General features: G+C 50.6%; 1 protein-coding gene and 1 long non-coding RNA gene across 7 annotated transcripts in view; one reads left to right on the forward strand and one right to left on the reverse strand.

Annotated features, from left to right (window-relative positions):
• GRK5 (G protein-coupled receptor kinase 5) overlaps positions 1-18,771 on the reverse strand; it is a 212,070-nt gene that overhangs the window by 87,433 nt on the left and 105,866 nt on the right. The window contains exon 1 of one of the 4 annotated variants that reach the window (XM_077877443.1): positions 2,818-2,958. The exons of the other annotated variants lie outside the window; for them this stretch is intronic. The gene's annotated coding sequence lies outside the window, so the exon portion shown is untranslated. Of the gene's footprint in view, positions 1-2,817; positions 2,959-18,771 lie in introns of those variants that run through there. 4 annotated transcript variants of the gene reach the window in all.
• On the forward strand, positions 268-18,019 carry LOC144301028 (uncharacterized). 3 transcript variants are annotated; one of them, XR_013367754.1, is made up of 6 exons: positions 268-378; positions 655-6,246; positions 7,335-7,573; positions 10,975-11,085; positions 11,364-11,953; positions 12,243-18,019. It is a non-coding gene; the product is annotated as an uncharacterized LOC144301028 (long non-coding RNA). The 3 variants fall into 3 exon arrangements; XR_013367755.1 differs by having other exon boundaries at positions 11,361-18,019; XR_013367753.1 differs by having other exon boundaries at positions 11,364-18,019.

Raw genomic sequence — 18,771 nt, forward strand, 5'->3', positions numbered from 1 at the left:
TAGCTTCTTCTTCCTTGCTCATATTTCCAAGTCTCTCTTATACTTCTTGAAATATACCTACATCCCATATGCTCTTCATTACAATGTGATTGACACTCCCCTTCCCCTCGACCCCGGAGAGCTAGGGTCAGTGTCCCCTCTCTTTGAATCCGGGTAGGGACTTGCCACTATTCCAAGCAACAGAATGTGGTGAAGGTGACGCTTTGTGACTTTTGAGGCAAGGTCACAAAAGGGACATAGGTCCTGCTTAGCTCTCCATTTCTGAGAAGCTTACCCATGGAACCACCACCATGCTGTGAAGAAGCCCAAGCCACATGCTGAAGCCACATGGGGAGGAGCTGGGACTCCACTAACTGCCAGCATCCAGCTGCAAGATATGTGAGTGGATGAGTCTTCCAACCTTGAAGTCTTGCACTCAGGCCTTGAACAACATGAAGCAGAAATAAGCCAACCCTGCTTTACTCTCTTTGAATTCTGGACCTACAGAATCCATAGGCATAATGTTTGTTTTATGTCACTACATCAGTGGTAACTGGACCATTCCCCAATGTATTTATGGTGCCTCATTTAGGTCTGGCACATAGTAGATGCTTAAATATTTGTTAGATTTTATAAAATACATTAGCTAACATATTATTCTTCTGTAATCTATAGCCTGCCCTTCAGAAAAATCTCACAACCTTCACTGGATGTCTTCAATCCATGACTGGAACAAGAACTTACTCTCTCGTTAGCCAGGGAATGAATGAAAGCCCCCAGATCAGAGAGGGCTTCTGTCTCACACAACTCCTCAGAAAGTCAAGACGTATGGACTCCCTGGGACCCCCCTCCCAAAACAAATAAGGCACTCATCCCTCTGTTTCCCAAACAAATGTTTGTATTGTCCGTCACTATGGGTGCCATCTTGTTTTCCTCATAAACTGGGTGCTTCCAGGACAAAAGTGATGTGGGGAGAAAAAGACATTTCCAAACAGCACCTGCATCATCCAATCTAAAAATAAACCAAGTAGAACTGGTTTTAGGAGTTATGCCACTGCTAAAAATAATGCTTACATGTATAATGACATCAGCAGGTAACCAGCCTGGAACCTGCAGGGCCCCGGTGTCTACTGGCATGGTGAGCTCCTGCCTGCTTTCCGAGGTGGATCAATTCATCCTCACCCTCCTCCCACCTGGCCTTCATTCCAGGAGCCCGGGGCTGGACCTACTGAATTCAAGGGAAAGGGCTGGCTGAACAGAGGGAAGCTCTGGATTTAGAGCTTTCATTAAAAAGTAATATGGACTTTCTATTTCAAGAACAGAATGTCTAATAGTGTTGCCAGGGAGAAGCTCTCCAGGACCTGCTTTAATGGTAAATACAAATGGTTGTAATTAGCATATTAATAGCGGTTTGATTTCTAACACTGTATGAAAGCATCTCTCCAGCCTCTTTATAATACTATCTGCTTGGAGGTAATTACAGAACAGAGACAGAGCACTGGAGTACAGAGGCTCCTCTCCCCAGATTGGCTGCAGCGAAGTTTCCAGATCAAGCACATGGAGGCATGGAGAGGGGCTGATCCCACCTCTTGCATCCATTTTTGCCCTAAGCTTCTTTCCACGGTCTGACAACCTGATTCCCAAGAAGTAAAAACAGAACATTTCAGGCCCCAAAGAACCCAAATCCCAGCAGAGAGGCCTTCACATGAACAAGGACTGACCTATGAACCAGTCCCAGAACGACTTTGGCCATCTCACAAGAGCATCACTGATTTTTAAAGAACTCTCCAAACTTGATATTCCTGGCAACCAGCCAGCATGCACTCCTGAGAGCCGAGAAGTGAAAAAGCAAACTCACACCCCCAGGGCCTAGAGGCAGGGGATGAGGCAGGAGGTGTGATGACCGTGGTTTCCAGGTCTCACACTTGCCCGTGAGCTGCACAGAACACCCCACACCCACTCTGGGGCTTGCGAGCACCATGCTGGGCTTTAAATCACAGCCCAGAATTCAGTTCTGGGCTGCAGTGAAAAGCTGGCTCTGTGGCTCCTGCTCTAATTGCACTGGAGGGTGGAAGGTTGGGGAGCTGGACTGGTTTATACTCAAGAGTGGTTCTTGTCCTTTCAGAGGGGCTGATGGGATGGCAGGCAGGGGCCGCCTCAGGCAGCCTAATTACTGCAACTCTACACTCCAATTAAACACCAAATAAATGTGCTGAACAATCCACAACAGACCAAGCTTGCTGGGGCCACTGCAGAAGCAAGTTCCCGTTCAGAGGAGGCTTTTTCTTCTCTACTCAACTGCTGTCCCCTCTATCACCTCAAACCAAGAGCAGCTCACTCTACTGGAACCACCTTGAAGACAGGACTTTTGTCCTTCATTCATGTATGCCTAGCACACAGCAGGCAGCCTCCCTCATAACCAAAGCTGGCCAATGAGATGAAGACAAGCTGTTAGGTTCAGCTTCCAGAAAAGCTCTGCAAAGTCCTCTCATTGTACATCTATCCTTTTCCTTCTTCTTTTTTTTTTTTTTTTTCCTGCCGTGAACAAGAATGTGATGTGATGGCTAGAGCTGCATCAGCCATTTTACACCATGAGGTATTTGGCAGACCAGAGAGATAGAAGGAGCCTGGGTCCTTGGTGACAAAGAACAGCCAACCCACAGCCTACTTCAAGACTTCATTATGCTAGGAAAAAATATGGTGTTCAAACCATCCAGCCAATTACCATGAGTATTTAATCCATGGGATCCCTTGCTAAATCCTACCCCTCAGTTAAAGCCGTCCTCCTCCCACCCTAGGGAGGAAATAATTACTTCTTTATTTGACCAACTGCAGTACCTTGTCACATAAGAGTGGTTAAGAATTTATTATCAGGAGTCAGACAGCCCAGAGTGCAAATCCAAGTTCTTCCATTCACTAGCCAGCCACGTGACTTCAGGCAAATCATTTCACCTCGTTCAGACACTGTTTCATCAGCTTATCAGTTGAGATGGTAACACTACCACATTCCAGAGTTTTCTGAGGCTTGGAGGACAATAGAAGCAAAGCCCCTGGCATTCCATCAGCACACGACAAACATGACTTTAACTTTTCCAGTCATCAGCCATTGGTGAGCTACGAATTTTGTCGCCATAATCTATCACCTGCAATTCTTCCTATTCTTCTAGTATTTACCTGATATTTTCTTTAACCTGGGTGTTAACTGACCCTTCCTCCCACCTGCTGGGAAGTTATTGCTGTGGTTACTGTTTATTTTTTTATGATATACATTTTAAAAAATGCATAACCACAGTTCACTGGGCTACCTACAATCATCACACACGAAGAGGCATCCCTGCCACCCTTCCTAATGTCATTCTGATTACTGAGGCATGAGATGCACAGACATCTTCTATCCCTGTCAACCAGGCTCCTTGAAGACGGGGCCTGGACAGTACTTGTCTCCCAGCATCTGTGACTTAGAGGAAGCCCACTGAGTATCTGCCTCATGACAGGAGAAAATTCTCTTGCAACCATATCAGAGACCTGGACAGAGAGCACAGCCAAATTCCATTCCAGCATATTCTGAGGGGCATCCAAATTCTTCTGCTGTGCCGGGTGCATGTTCCACAAAAAAAATTACACGTAAGAAGTGGCTGTCAGCAAAGGAGTCTGCAATTGCTTCCACAAACATTTCCATGAATTTTCAATGGCTCTTGCTGTAATGGGATTTGATCCATCTCGTGGCGCCCTGGAGAGACCCGTACTGGCCAGTGAAATGTGGCAGGGACTACAGGGAATAGGGATCCTTCTCTGAACTAGACAAAAAAGACCTTCTGAAGGAGCTTTGTACCACCTCGACAGCTGAATACATTCTTGCAAAATATTTCCATCAGGGAGCACGGTCCTTATGCAGAGCAAGAGGTGGTGACATTCTGGAAACACTGGATACCAAATAAAATGTGAGCTGTGACAAGGATGCAGCAGGACCCAGCTTCTGGGTTAGAGACATTTTTTTAATGATGGAAATGTTTTGATGGAAAATAGTGCACTTGGCCTGTTAAGAAGTAACCAAGCAAAATGTTTTGGGGCATAAGTAAAATGTTTTATTTGGCAAATTCATGCCAATTCAGACTGGAAGGTAACTCACTTTTCCTACCACCTCAACCTTCTGTGGCCAAATGGCAGACTGAAAAAAATGAGACAGGTGTAGGCAGCAGGCTACATGGGACCACAGGGCCAGAGACCTACATGCAGAAGGTTCTGGAGCTAGAGGATTCCCCACTTGGTGGTTAGTTCGTCCAGCAGGAACAAGCTGGGCCCTCTAGCCCCATCTACCCTATGTCCCCACCCCATCTTGGATGAGATGCTGGGTGGTGGTCACAATTACATGTAAGCCCCGAGAGGTAGCAGTAAATAGACACATCCAGGCCTTGCCTGCAACTTCTGGAACCCCAATCTGTAAAATAAGAACGAAAATACCACTTCCCACAGGACTGCTGGGGGATGACGTTCGCTCAGCGTGAAGAAAGCTTTGCAAGCTGCACAGCACCCCACAGCCTCCACGGGGCTTGAGCAGGCACACACACTCAGAACAACAGCCAGTGGCATGGGGCCTGAGTGAGTCCCACAGGCGGGTGGTGGTTTTGAGGATCACAGGAAACCCTGGAACTCGGAAGCATAGGAGCCAGTAGCTGAATTGGTGTAGGAAGGGAGAGCTAGCTTTCACCATATTCAGACCTAACTGGAAAAATAACCGTCTACTGTCCAAAGACCCTAGAAAGGCTGTCAGCAGGACAGCAGAGAGACAGACCCATGCCCACAGCCAATGATCATCTTGGGGGCGCTAGCGGCAGGGCCATCCCTGAGCACAATGGGGCACAGGAGGTGTCTGAGTTGCCATGCATGGAGACCCCAGGAGGTGTTACTTATTTACACTAGGGCACAGGTGAGGAACTACTTTCTGAAAGTGATAGATTTGCCCAAGTCCATTTGGCAAGTGGCAGAGCAAAGGAACCTAGTCTGGTTTAAAGACACTGCTTTCCTTTCAGAACCATTGGAAATATGGTTTGACATTGCATCCCTTCAGCCCACCTCCCAAAGCCATGCCCCTGCCTGTAGGTGCTGTCTTCCTTTTGTCTGCAGCTTTGTAACACTGAAGCCCAAAGAGGACCAGCCTCGGCCCACTGCTAACCCAGCCCACCAGCTCCCTCTCTGTGTCCTTCCCACACCAGCTCTTCTCTGAACTCAGCAAATGGACTGTTCAACCTCTCCGCCTAAAGCTCATTCTCTCCAATTCACTCTTTTGATGGTGCAGGCAGGAGGCATTGGGGAGTGGAAGACGGTGGGGGATTGCTCACCTCTCATCTCTTGCCAACATCTCAAAAACTCTGTCTCCTGCTGGTGGCCGGGACTTCAAGAGCAGCCCTCCTGTGGTGGCGAAGGGAGTGAGCAGAGCAGCCCTGTCATCTGCTCCCCCTTCATCCCGCCCCCCAACACACACACACTATTTATACCTCTCAATCGAGCTAGCTCCTTTTTTGGACAATGTCACCGTTTTGGCTCACTGTGGATGCTCCGTCATTGTGTCTCTTTACCAGGAAGGGAGAAGCACAGCAAAGCAACAAAAGTAGTTGGCCTGTCACCAGTGCTATAACCGGTGACGTCTGATTCCCCTCCAGGACACCTTCCGATGGCCCATCTAGCCACCATCTGATCTCAGACAGTTTCTCCAAAACGGGGGAGCTGCCCAGCTGTGCCCAGCTGGGCAACCTCAGGCCCCCTCTGGGCTGGTTGTTCCACAGCTAATTTCATAGAGGCACATTCCATCTTCCGGCCTGAGTAACTCCACCTTGCAGAGCCCTGGGGCAGGCCCTAGCCTAGTGCCGCCCAGCACAACGACAGCCTGTCACAATACCTTCACAATACCTTCGGCCCCTACATTGCTCGAGGCCAGCAGGGAAGGTGCCAATTTGCCCACTCTGCAGAGAGGAGGAACAGAACTCTAACACACCTGCTTCCCAGGTGGAGCAGGAAGCTTTTTCACCTTTTCACTGGTGAGGTACTGATTTATTTATTGCTCGCTGACATCCCAAAAGGATCCACAGCATTTCCCAATAAAAGCACATTTCAATTGTTCCATGAAAGACAAAGAACAGGAAATAAGCAGTGAAGAGGGAGGAAAGAATAAAATGAGCTCCCTCCAGGACTTCTGACAAAGGAGAGCTATGCTTTCAGCATGAAACCCGGCTGCGGGCTTCCCAGCAGTTTGAACAAAGAGAGATGCAGGTGGGTGATTGGAGTTAGTGGGGGGATAAGCTACAGCCTGGCTTCAGGACTCCTCGGTAAACAGACAACAAGCGCCTACTGTGCGCAGCCACTGGCTACACGTTGGTGGCACCAAGGGCAGGTTTGGTGGGGGAGCCGAGGGTGCACTGGTGGGGCGTCACTCTGCGCAGAGCAGGGCAGTGGACACAGGAACAGAACAAGGGACATGCCCCCCTGGCAATGCCTGGCCACACCCGCGGGTGCAAATGAGGCTGCCTCTCCGCCTGCCAAGCCGTCCCCATCCCCTAGGGAAGGTCCAGAGCCAGGAGCAAGGCCTCTAAATCAGAGGCCACTACTAAGGATGCGGCCTGGCCTACTCGCCCAGCAGTTACCTCGAGGCAGCATGAGAGGAGGTGAGGCACCAGTGCTGCGTCCTTTCCCACCACAGGCCCAGAAATACTTCTCCCCCGTGCCACCCCACCACAGTCCTGGCCATGAAGCCAAGAGACCTGGTCCCTCCCTGTTTGGGGCCGTGCTCAGCCTCCAGCCTGCCCTGTCCATCCTTTGGCAGGGCCTCCATTCCCCACCGCAAGGTGAGGGAGTGGGGCTAGCACAGGACCAAGGCCTTCCAGCTCAGACATTGCTGAGAAGTCCTAACTGGTTGGTGAGGAAATGGACTGGAACTCAGATCCCCAGCTCCAGGCACTGGCATCCCTACCCGGAGGTAGCTACCAGGATGGACCTGTGAGCTCAGTGGCCACTAGGAGGGCCTGAGTTCACTTCCTGCCACAAAGCAACAAGGCAGAGATCAAAGCTGCCCCTGGGAAGACTCTCCACAGCCCCCTCCCCCAGAAAGGCCTTACATCCCTTGGGTCCCACCCAGCAGGAGGTAGAAGCCGAGGCAGCTCGTCCTCCCCCTGCACACACTCTGCCTCCTTGGACTCTGGGGTTGGGCTCTCCTACTCACCAGCCAGCAGCCCTCACAAGTCCCTTCTCTCCGAGCCTTAGAGGGGTAGCACGATTGATAATCAGGGGCCACGAAGAATTTGGAAGGTGTAGCTTCTGGCCTGGGAGACTCTTCACTATTACCCACGGCCTTCTCTTTCCAGGTCAGTGTCTCCGGGTCAGAGTCCCAGACACCCTTGTTTCCCCTGACACCCGTTGAGGTGAGAGGGCTACAAGATAGCCAGATGAAGTATCCTCCGGTGATGGGCAGTCTCACACATGCACACATAATAAGAGGGTGAGTCACCAATGCCAGGCTGGGTCCTATCAACAAGAGGGAAGCCCTGCAGACTTTTCCAGTAGGCTGAACAGCAACAGATAGCACAGTGGAGGCTCCTCTCAGGTAAGCCAGGTGGCAGCCCCACCTAACCCCTTGGGGCTAGGCGGTCAATGGAAATGAAATGGCTCCCAGAGACCATGACTGCACCTTGGTGCTGAAGTGGGGAGAATGAGCCCCACAATGGACAGTAAATCAGTCCAATTTCCTTCTGGTCCTGGGTGAGAGATTCTAGCCAACACCCCCTTTGTAAGCTGGAGAGAAGGCCCGGGCAGTTCTGTCCTCAGAGGGGCACAGTCGTCAGAGGAGACCGTAACAGGAAAGGCCAGTTCATTCTATGGGAATTTCTGGTGAACGGGTTTCACCAGTGCCTCCCCACTCCTTCCAGAGCCCTGGAAGTCAGGTGAGCAGCGAGGACCCCCCATGCCCGTCCCTCTGAGGTCTTCCCAGCAGGGCCCACAAGCCAGCCAGCTAGCCCTCGCTGATGGCGTTCCGATGGTCGGGCAGGTGGTGTGTGAGCTGGAGCTAGCAGAGGTACCTCAGCCCTGGAGCTCTAGCCCACGCATCCTACCGAAACCTGAGGCCACCTCCCAAGCAGAGCCGTCAGTGCCACCAGGCTGGGGCTCCACTGCAGGTCCCACAAGTGGGAAGCCAGGGGCAGCAAGAAACTGTTCACCCTCCATAAACCCAGCCTCATGGGGCTTTTTCCTTCCTGTCTCAGGAGATGCTAACTCTGACCCATGAAGTCATGGTCAGGAAATAACTGAAGGAAATGCCCCAAACTTCAGATCGTGGAGGTATGAGGAGGAGGCTGCCAGGCTGGGAGGAAGGGGGAGCCGGAGCCGCACCAGGTCTAGCTGCAAGGGCTCCTGAGGACCACTCTTCGGGTTGCTCCATGACAATGGCCTCTCCTCACTGCTCCCTTCCCTCCCTCGTGGATTCCTTTGCTGCCTCACTGGTTCTGTGGACACTTTCCCAGCTCCCACACAGGACTGGACACTAGGGGAGGGGCAAGGCTTACAAAGCATCACATGCCCTCTGGGAAAGTAGGCAGATACCTGAGGCCTAGTTCTGTTCCCCGTGGCCAGGGCTTGGTGGCAGCATGTGTGGAACACTCTAGAGCCTGGGTGGAGGGGGTCAGTTGTCATTCCAGGCAAGGATCCATTGACTTTGGAGGTAGGAGGTCAGGTAGGGAGGATGGAGGATGTGGCCTGAGCAAAGACCAGAAGCAGGAAGAAAATCTGTTTACCAAAGTCCTGTGTGCTCAGCACTGGGCAGGTGATTCCAAATTTGCCACCGCATTTAAACTCTCTAACAACCCTGAAAATTGAGTGACACGGTCCCCATATCTAAAGGCAAGGACCAGGCTCAGATGGAGCCTGGCTCTGCCTCTTAGTTATGTGTGACCTTGGGCATGGAGCTTCACTGCCACAAACCCCAATTTCCTTAAATGCCAAATAAGCCTAAAAACAGTGGGGTAGGTATAAAAAGGTGATGCAAAAGAGATCAGCACATATTTGGCACATAATAAGAATCTGATCAGTAGTAGCTATCATTAGCATTTTTGGTTTGTTTCTGTAGATCAGAGATGTTAATCAAACTGCCCAATTTTAGGGGGGCAGAGGACAGGCTTGGCAAGAGGTCCTGCCTTAGGGCTGTGTGGTTTGGACTTTGTCTGATGGGCAGTGGATAGACCATTTATATCTTCTAGAAGTCTCAACTTTGATGTCTTCAGAAAAGTCAAGAAGCTTCTAAGTGCTGAGATCAACAAACAAGGTTAGATTGGATAGGCAAGAAGGAAGAAGAAACCAGTTGTCAACAGTGGACCAATGAAGAGGCTACTGCATCAGACCAAGCAGGGTGATGAGTGTCAAGGCAGTGGGATAGAGAAGAGGGCACTGACCCAACCAAATGGGGGCAGGAACTCTGAGGTTTCCACCTGGCGAGGCTGGTAAAGCCACTGTGGGACCCGGGAATCCAGGAAGGGTGAAGGTTGGAAATGGCTGAGAAGTTAGTACAGCAGCAGGCCAAGAGTTGCTGAGAACAATTTCTTTCATGTTAACGCCAAATGGGGACAGCAGGTAGCGAAAGCCCAAAGAGAGTAAGTCTCATGGCTGGATGGCCAAAGGAGGTGGCCAGGGGACTTTGAGGGTGGAGAGCTCCCCCTCTGCACCCCACACCCGCATCCTAACCCTGACCTAGCATGGGCCTGCAAGCCCCACCTGGGTGGCACCTGAGGTAGTCTCTCAGAGATGGCCAGTGTGACATTTACGCCCATCTGCCACCTTCCGAAAGGCCCTGCAGAGGGTAGAGGGAGAGGGGACAGACAGCAGGGGAGCGAGAAACCACCTCTGAAAAGGGGAGGGAAGAGACAGGTGGGCAGCAGGAACAGCTGCCAACTCCGAGACCTCATGGGTGGTGTGAAAGGCATCCTGTGACCCAACGTCACAAAGAGAAACCTGCTCCCAGCCTGACGCCGCAAGTGACAGGAGCTCCAGGGACTCTTGCCTCCTGTCGTGTTACCTGAGCTATGGCACAGCGTCATCAGGAGTGGAGGCCATTTATGATACATTCCAGGTCCTGGGCTTGGTATTTGAGAAACACTGCGTCATTTCTCCCTGGCACACAGTAAGTGATAAATATCTGGAGAAGTGAATGAATTTCATATCCCTCTAAAAGCTCAGCCTGCTGTCTCTCCTTGGCTTTCATTTGCTCTATTCTCACCCTGAGGACTGCTGCAGGGGCTCTCAGAGGAACATTCAGTGGCTCTCTACTACCTGCAGGACAAAGATTTAACCTTTTAGGCCAGAGGCACAGATGGTGTCTTGGGCCTGACCCAGCCTCACCTGGACTTTTTCTCTTATGGCTTCTCTGCACAAAGCCCATCAAAGCAGGGCTTCCTAAATGTGCCCCACGTTGTCCTACCTTCACGGGGCAAGCATGGCAAACATGGTGGAAAACCACAGCCAGCAGAGACTTAACTCGGGCTCAGGTTTGAATCCGGACTCTGCTTCTTCCAGAGCCCTGTAACTCTGAACAATTTACAAATCTGAGTCTCTGCATTTTCATCCATAAAATAAAGGGTGCAGGAGGTGGTGCCTAGGCCACAAGGTTCTGTAACAATTCAATAGGTGTGTGTCCATAAAGCAAATAGTCCAATGCCCAGCCACGGTAAGTGCCTAGGAAATGCTTGCGGGTTCTCTGATGCTGCACCTGTGCACACTCAAAAGTCTCCTTTTTCTCCCACCTGCTCACCTGAACCTTTCCATCCCACATAGATGTCTCTGTTTCCCTTCCCCGCCCCACCTCTGGGCACTTGGTACTGAGGAGGAACATGTGCCAGCTGCCCACCTTCACGTGGCTGTTACCCAGCATCATGTGTGTGCTTTCTGTCCCATCTTCCCAATGAGGGACAGCTCCCGAGGGGAGAGAGCTGGCCTTACATCCTCTCTTGGGACTCTCCGCAGGGCCTTGCCCAGAGTGAGCTGAAGGGATTCGTGGCTGGGACTGACCATCACCTCCTACCCCACCATTTCTGAGTTGTCTGAGGTCCCTCCTGCCTGAAGGTGGAGGAACGGGTAAGATGGCCTCTGCTGAGGGGAGAGGGTACCATCCTGAACTTCTCAGTCTGCTGAGAGTTAGCAAACAGAGCTTTGAGGGATGGAAGTGGGGCTAAGGGGAAGGGGGTCATATTCGGGTTACATAAAGCAATAAATGTGGCCTAGCCCGTGTTGCCAGGAGCCACTCCTGAAAGCAGCGCTCCACCACCTGGCAGCTCCCCAGATCCCTGGCACAGAGTAAGAGCATAACAGAATGAATGAACGAATGAATGAACAGATAAACTTAAACCCAGCAGGACCTGGCAACTAGCACCCGCAGGAGAACCAAGAAACAAAGCTCTGAACTGAACAGGACTGTTGCCGACAGGGATGATGGCGAAGAGCAGTGACAAAGCAGTGCCATGTCTGAGTGCTCACAGTGTGCCAGGCTCTCGGCAGAGCCCCACTTGTTCATCATATCCTTGCGACACTACTATAGCAGCCAAGGAAATTGAGGACTGAGAAGATAAATCACTTGTCCAAAGTCACAGTCAGTAAGGAATAGTGCCTGGCTCTAACCCAGGTCCCTCTGACACCACAGCTCAGGTTCCTTACTCTTGACGGTGCTGGGTTAGCCCTTCAGTAGCTCTGCCCCTAAGGTAGAAGCACAGTGCCTATAGCGGCCAAGCGCTCCCAGGCTGTTGACACCCAAGCCTTATGAGGGAGTCTTTTGGCAAAGCCATTCCCTGTGCCCTGCCCTGCCCCAGGCTGGGCTTGGCCAAAGTCCCAGAGCTGCATCTCTTCCGTGTACATCTCTGCCCGGCCAGTCAGGCTCTGACAGCCAGAGGAGCCAGCATGACCACTAGAAGCATGCACCCCTCTCAATCCTGTCCTGCCTCCCCCTCAGGTCAGCTGGGGCCCAGCAGGGGAGAGGATGGGGAGCCTTTTAAAAGGACTCAAAAAAGAAGACCCATCAGCAATCATTCCAGGATTTGGGAAGATTAAGATGGGGGGAGGGGTACCTGGGTTGCTCAGTGGTTGAGCATCTGCCTTTGGCTCAGGTTGTGATCCTGGGATCAAGTCCTGCATCAGACTCCCCATAGGGAGCCTGCTTCTCCCTCTGCCTGTATCTCTGCCTCTCTCTCTGTCTCTTATGAATAAATTTTTTTTTAAGTTTTTTGTTTTCCATCCCCAAGGGAGAACAAAAAACATCTGAGCAAGGAAAGAAAATCAAGATTCTAAAAGGGCCTGGTGTAGAGGAGACACTTATGTTGGGGACTGGGGAGAGCGGCACCAGCAGATCCAGGCTCTACCTCCAGAAGCTGCAGTCAAGTGGACGATGGAGATCAGTCATCAGACAAGAGGACCAAACTCAGGCCCAGGGAGGTCATGAGAGAGGGCTTCCTGGAGGAAGGGACCTGTAACGTTTAGTGCATTATCAAGCAGAATTAGGAAAGTGTGTCTGGTGAAGGCCTGGAGAAGGGAGGAAATGTGAAGGAGTGGCTGAGTCAAGGGACAGGTAGGAGGGGGTAAGCCGGAGCAGCAAGCAAGGGCAGGTAAGGCAGGGCCCAGTCAGCTTGGATAAGAACTTTGGGTTCCATCCTGATCTTGATGGAAAGCCATTAGCAGGTGGTGGCTCGATTATATGACATTTTAGAATGAGCTTCCTGGCCGCTGGATGGAGCATGGTCAGACAAGGGTAAGCCTGGATGGAGCTGAGGACAGAGGTGACACAGGAGTCCAGGCAGGAGAGGTGGCCAGGGTGAGGGGAGACAGTAGGGGTGAGGAGAGAAGAGCCGACTCCAGAGATAGTGGGGATGCAGAGTTGCCCGGGACTGGAAAGGGACCTGCCATGTGTCCTGGGAAGGAGAGGGGAGGCTCCCAGGTCTCTGGGCAGTAGGAGGGAAGGTGGTGACTTTCACCAAGATCAGATATAGGGGCAGCTTTAGAAGAAAGGGTCACAGTTCATCAGGGCGACAGGAAAGCTACTTTAGCCACTTGTCCTACTGTCGGGTCACCTGACCACACTGAGAAGAGCCAGCAACAGATCGCTGAGAGCTTTACAAAGCGTTTCCTGCCAGGAACTCCTGTGGCCACCCGATCATCCCCGAAGGTAAGGATTGCTGGGTCCCCATTTCAGAGATGACCAGATTGAACTTAAGTGACTTTCTCAAGGCCACGGAATCAAGGAGGAGGAACAAGAACCTCGGTCTTCTGCCTCCCAGTCCAGTGGGGAATCGACAGCCGTATATTCCCATTTAGAATGCTATCTGACTTCTATGCAGGGAGACAAATGACAGAGGAGACAATTCTCTCTCTATAAGCAGAACAGACTACGCCAGGGCCACAGACCAAAACGTTCATAGTGGCTATCGTACTGGCAATTTTTATTTTCCCCTTTCTAGATTCTATTTCGAAAATTTCATCAATGGATGTATTTTCTTTTTGTGAGGAGAAAAAGAACAAACAGATAATTCCAAAAATAATCTTGAAAGATGATATAAGGACAAGCACAACCATGAAACAGAGAAAACAAACACCGGCGCTCTGAAGGTTTCTCGATTTTCGCATTTTCCTTTCTAACACTGGCTGGAAGGAGTCAACAGGAACCCGTGCCCACAGGAGCTCTTTAGGGGATAAATTGTTTGTTGTTGTTCTTTGGTTATTTTATTTTTTTTAATTTAAACGTTTATACTGGCCCCAAATAGCCTTCCACCCACATTTTCTCTTCTCACTCTCTCGGGTGCTAGCTCCGCGGTCCTCAGAACAAGGGGTGTTTAATGCACTGAGACAGATGCTGGGGGACAGGCTGCCAAGGTGTTGCTGAACAGACGGAGCCCGGGAAATAAATTCCGTAAATAGAGTCTGGGCAGAGACCATTAAAAGTGTTGTCCTAGTGTCTCTTTATGGGGCAGAACGTTGTCATGCTCAGACTGCTGCAGGTCAGCTGGCCTCTTGTGCTGCTTTGAGGTCCCTGTTGCTGCGTGAACTGGCTTGTTTTTCCCATTTTCGGCGACCGGCCTCAAAACAGACAGAAAAGCCCTTCTCATGCCTGTGACTGCCGTGACTTGGGGCTGGCAAGCAGGGGCCCAGGGTGCTCACTGAGCCTCGTTTGCTTTGTCCATCAGAGGCACATTTCAGGTTAATGGCGTCTGCAGATGCAAGCACAGGCTGCAAATGGAACATTCCAGAGGAAGCAAAGGAGGCGGAGAGGCCTCTATGCTCCCTGCTTGGGTTTCTTTAATGTGTCTGACCTTCAAAAAGACAGTGCAGGCTTTCTCACCTCGGAGCCAGAGATCTAAATGTCACAATGAAGTACAAAGATGTTAATCTGAGCCTAACTGGAATGGCAAAAACTAGAGGAAAAGAGAAACAAAGAGTTCTCACTCTCTCTCTGGATATATATGTACATCCACATATATATCTGTATATATAAAATCAATATGAAGCCTTTAAAAATCAGGTTTACGGGGTGCCTGGGTGGCTTAGTCACTTAAGAGTCTGCCTTCGGCTCAGGTCATGATCCCAGGGTCCTGGGATCGAGCCCCACATCGGGCTCCCCACTCAGCAGAGAGCCTGCTTCTTCCCCTCCCTCTGCCTGCTGCTCCCCCTGCTTGTGCGTGCACGCGTGGTCTCTCTCTGTCAGATAAATAAATAAAATCTTTTTTAAAAAAATAAAATAAAAATCAGGTTTATGCTGTGCTTATGGGCAAGGGCTTCTTTTCTTTTTTCTTTTTTTTTAAAGATTTTATTTATTTGTTTGACACAGAGAGAGAGAATACAAACAGGGGGAGCAGCAGAGGGAGAAGGAGAAGCAGGTTCAACGTACTGAGCCACCCAGGTGCCCCAAGAGCTTATTTTCAAGATAGCTTAAAGGAAGAATCCGCCCACAAAAAAATAAATAAACCACAGGCAGGGATACACCTGGGGGCCTGGACCAGTGCTGGGTGGAAGGCAACAGGCCAGTTCCCAATTGTCCACTGGGGTATCCACTCCCCTGGAGGTGGGCAACCAAGAGAACAGGAATTTCTGTGTTTTGTTCATTGATGCTTGATGCTCAATAAATTTGCATCAAATGGAAAAACATGAATCACGTCTATGGAGAATTTTAATGAGGTGGGAAAATATTTTTGAAATTATATTAAGAAAAAAGGTAAGGAAAAAAAAACCCTATAGGCATGTGCATAGGGGGAAAAGTTGGAAGGAATTACATGGAAATGTTGACTGTGACTACAGCTGAGTAGTAAAATTATGAGTGAGCTTTCCTTGAAGTTTTTTGTATGTTTTTAAGCAAAGTAATTTACCATTTAGGATGACTTGAACAATAACAACAAGAATAAAGAGGGAATAAAAAGTATCATGCAACATAGTTCAGAAAGCTGTTAATGCTCCCCCAGAAGGTCCTGTAGCCTATGGGGAAGCCCTCAGCCTGGGCCTGCCAGAGTTAAGCCTGAGCCAGGTCAGCAGGCAGAAGGGGGTCTGCACTTGGGCCTTGTGGGAATTGGGCTCCTCTGGCCCCTTGAACTGGACCTCATCAGACCATGTAAGAATGTGGGCATCAGGGGTTGAATTGCATTCCCCAAAAGAGATATGTTGGAGTCCTGGCCTCTGGTACTGAAAAATGTGACCTTATTTGGAAATAGGGTCTTTACAGAGGTAATCAAGTTAAAACGAGGTCATGAAGGGTGGACCCTAATCCAGTAGGACTGATGCCCTCATAAAAAGGAGAAGCGTGGACACATAAACGCACAGAGAAGGTCACCTAAGGATGAAGGCACAGGTCGAAGTGATACTCCTACAAACCAAAGAAAGCCAAAGATTGCCAGCAACCACCAGAAGCCAGGAGAGAAGCTTGAGCCCAGATCCCAGATCCAGCCTCCAGAACCATGAGACAGTTAGTCTGTTGTTTAAACCACCTGGTCCGTGGCACCTTGTTATGGCAGCGAAAGCAAACCAAAACAGTGAGGGAACGCGTGCCATGGAGTCAGGTCACGGGGAGAACTGGGCAAGTCACTTCTCTCTCTGGGACTCAGTTTAGTTTTCTGGAAAATGGGAGACCTGGCGTAGAGCAGTTTGAACCAGGTTCAAACCTGGTTTTAACCCTGGAATAAGATCTTACAAAGAGGCCAAAACATGGAAGATAAGAAGAAACCCTAATCAGTTAGAAGCCTGCCCTCGATCATCCCCCTTTCCCTGCGGAGCAGCTTTTGAAAACAATTGCACATCGTCTGTGAAATCTTTATCGGTAATCCGTTCTAAGACTCTCCAAACCCACCGGCTAGGATCACCGAGCATCTTGCAAGCACCAGGCTTGTGCTCAGCCCCGAGGACTTGACCCCCTGCCTTCAAGAGGCGGCTGGTCTTGGTGGAGAGGTGAGACGAATACCCCAGAACCCAGTGGGCGGACAAGCCAGGCTACTGCCCTCTTCCTCCTGAGAGCTACAGCTGCAAACAGGTCACCTGATGTTCTAAATCCGCCACATCTAAATTTATCTTGCCCTCCAAGGACGAGCAGATGCTGTGCCTTATCAGAGCATGGTAAGTGGCAGAATGGCAGATGTGACGCGCCCTTATCACCCCAAGGACGGGAATGACGTCTGCAGAAAGACTTGGTCTCCCTGACGATGAAATCAAGAGCTCACATGCCAGCAGGCCTAGGGGGACTGGGTCACGCAGGCCCTCAGGTGGGGTGGGACCCAGCCCAGGAGCCCAGATTCCTTGCGAGACTCTCTGTGTACCTGAGGCGGGGGAGGGGAACCAATGGCCCCCAAGGAAGGGCGCATGAAAGGGAGGCTGTTCCCTGTTGCATCCCTGCTTAGGGGGTGAAGGGGGCACCCGAGGCATCTCATTCCACACAGGAAGAGGAAGAAAGAGGGCGCCTGGGTGGCTCAGCTGGTTGAGCGTCTTCCTTAGACTCAGGTCATGATCTCAGGTCCTGGGATGGAGCCCCGCGTCAGGCTCCCTGCTCAGCTGGGAGTCTGCTTCTCCCTCTCCCCACCCTCCACTCATCCTCTCTCTTGCTATTGCTCACTCTCTCTCTCAAATAAATAAATAAAACCTTTTAAATTAAAAAAAAAAAAGGAAGAGGATAAAGGGAAACACTCATGAGTACTACCAGTGTGCAGACAGACCACTGGAGGCTGGATGAAGGGGCCACTGCTGGTCAGCAAGCAGAGCTGGGCAGCCAGGAGGAGGCTGGACTCCAGGGTCAGACTGGGCTGATCTGGGCCTGGGCTTCCCTTCGTAGGCCAGGGGCCCTGGACCCCACCTGCCAGAGGCTACAGGGTTCCTGCCTGCCAGCACCCAAGCAGAACAGAGCAGGAGCCCCTCAGCCACAGTCCTGCAGATCTGCACAGAGGATGAAGCTCTGACCATCCTCCTGGAGCCCATGACTCAGTAAGGGACACAAAGTCAACAAGGAAAGAAGGAAATGGTGTCACTGTCCCTCTGTCCCGCTGTGGAATCAGGTTGGGGATTCAGTATTCATTCAACTACACAAATAACATGCCAATGCATTCTCCTTTTTAAAAACCACCTTACAGGGATCCCTGGGTGGCTCAGCGGTTTAGCTCCTGCCTTTGGTCCAGGGCATGATCCTGGAGTCCCGGGATCAAGTCCCACATCCCACATCGGGCTCCTTGCATGGAGCCTGCTTCTCCCTCTGCCTGTGTCTCTGCCTTTCTCTCTCTCTCTCTCTGTGTGTGTGTGTGTGTGTGTGTGTCTCTCATGAATAAATAAATAAATTTTAAGAAAGCACTTTACAGGGGCACCTGGGTGACTCAGTCGGTTAACTGTCTGCCTTTGGCTCAGGTCATGATCCCAGGGTCCTGGAATCTGGCCTCATGTTGGGCTGCCTGCTCCACAGCTGCCTTGCTTCTTCTCCCTCTGCCTGCCACTTTCCCTGTTTCTGCTCTGTCAAATAAATAAAATCTTTTAAAAAATAAATAGAAATAGAAAAATAAATAAAAACCACCTTACAGATAAAGCTGATGTCCCCCTCTGACCTCCACACCTTCCCATGGGGTAACCATTGTTAGGACTCTGGGGTGCAACCTTCTAGAACATCCACATGTCCTTTCAAGAGACCCAGCAGACCAGGGGTCAGGGCAGGGTGCAATACTATAGGCTTCTTAAGATGTGCTGTGGGGTTGAGGGCTGCAAAAATCAGGGTGGGCCTCCAGAAAAAGGAGCCTGGAGGCAGGGGCTCAAGGAAAAGTAGGATGCAGATGACCCCAAGGCAGGGGTCCCTGGGGACTGGATCCATGTGATGTCAGCACAGAAAGAGCTAGCCCCATTCATCATTTGCAGTCAATTCCGCTTCTTCGGGAAACTTTCAAGCCCTTCCAAAGGATCCTTACCTTTGCCCTCATACCACTAGTGCCACAATAATGATGATGATGATGATGACAATGACAATGAAATAATGGCATGTGCTAGGCACTCTGCTGGCCCTAACAACAGTTCTACTGCACTGGCATCACTGTTTCCATTTTACAGACGACAAAACCATGGCCCAGAGAAATTAAGCAAGTTGCTTAATGTCACATGGCTGGGGCCAGCAGAGCCACCACTGACCACCAGTGCCAATGATGGACATTCCTCCATGAGACTGCATGGCTTCCACAGCCAATGGTATGGCCATTGTGCCTACAACACTGCCCAGCACATATTAGGGTCTCCACAAGTATTTATAGGCTGATTTTTTCCTTAAGGACCATAAGCAAT

This window comes from Canis aureus, chromosome 29 (assembly GCF_053574225.1).
Source record: "Canis aureus isolate CA01 chromosome 29, VMU_Caureus_v.1.0, whole genome shotgun sequence".
Classification (NCBI taxonomy): Eukaryota; Metazoa; Chordata; class Mammalia; order Carnivora; family Canidae; genus Canis; species Canis aureus.